Consider the following 1,271-nt stretch of genomic DNA (forward strand, 5'->3'; position numbering starts at 1 on the left):
TGAGGACCGGCACGGGCCAGAGGCAGCCCACGGCCATGAACTAGCCTCTACCTGAGCCAACGCGTGGGGGAGCATCCCGGTCACCAAGCCACCCTTTCCTGGTGCCGCCATCTATGCTGAGGGGCTGCTGGAAGGCAGGAAGACCCTCGCTGCGTGCTCAGAGAAAAGGTGGGAAGGATGGTAAGGCTGATCTCGCAGGAAGAGGGAATTCGGTTTGTCTGGTTGTGTGTTTTTCATGGCAGTAAAAAGAGAAACCTGGGAGGTGCCCCGAGACAGGAGCCTGGGCATCAGCATCTCCTTGAACACCAGTCCTCGTTGTCCCCTCTACGGCAAGCACAGCTCCCACCCCCCTCCAGTCCCTCCTCCTCGCCAGCGAGGGCACCGTGGCCTGTCCATCCCGGCGGTTTCTTCCAGCCCTGTTGATGTCGTGTTCTAGCGTGGCGTCAAAATGAGAGTTAAGAAAGAAACATGTTTATGCTGAGAGAGTTTTGGTGCTTTATGTACGAGCAACAGCGCTGCTAATCACTTCTGAACATTTGCTTTCCTTTTGTGCTCCAAGCCATCGTTAAAGCGTCATGAGAAATTAGTCATTCTTTGGAACTTGCGGCTGGTCCAGGTTTTGCCTTTGGGTTTGATTTTGATTTTGTGAGCAGTCTGAGCCACCCTCCCCAAAAAGGGTTGATTCAAAAGCAGCCGCTTCCTCTTCGGGCCCATGTTTCACTAGCAGAGTCTGGACTGAGGGTTTTCCCCTACTTTATTGTGGCAACTATTGCACCTTTTAGGATTAATACCAGCATTCGTACAAGAGAAGAAAAATGCAAGGGCTGTGTTGAGCTCTCTCCGGCTCCCTGCCCATTGTTTTCTCCTCCTGTCCCAGGCAGGGCAGCACGGCCTCTCCTCATCCACCGGCAGCTGATTTGCAGCGCTGAACGCGAGGAGAGAACGAGGCCGGCGTCACCGTGAGCGTGAGGAAGGTGAACTCAACACCGAAAACCCAGCGAGAGAAAAGACCTCAGCTGGCGGAGGGAACCGAGGCCGCCGTGCCGGTTCTCCCCTTCTGGCCTGACCCCCGTGGCGCTGCGTTCCTCTTCCCGCCACGCCGCCCGAGGCGTCGAAACCCCACGCGGAGCCGAGGTGGCTCGTGCCCAGGGCCCAGGCGGTTTCCGCGAGTAAAACAAACCCGGCTCCCTTCTCCTGCTGCCCGAGGCACACGCAGCGCGGGAGGCGGCCTTGCCCCACCGGGGCCGGTGGCTGGAGCTGGGCTGCGGGGA

This window comes from Pygoscelis adeliae, unplaced genomic scaffold (assembly GCF_000699105.1).
Source record: "Pygoscelis adeliae isolate BGI_AS28 unplaced genomic scaffold, ASM69910v1 Scaffold318, whole genome shotgun sequence".
Lineage (NCBI taxonomy): Eukaryota > Metazoa > Chordata > Aves > Sphenisciformes > Spheniscidae > Pygoscelis > Pygoscelis adeliae.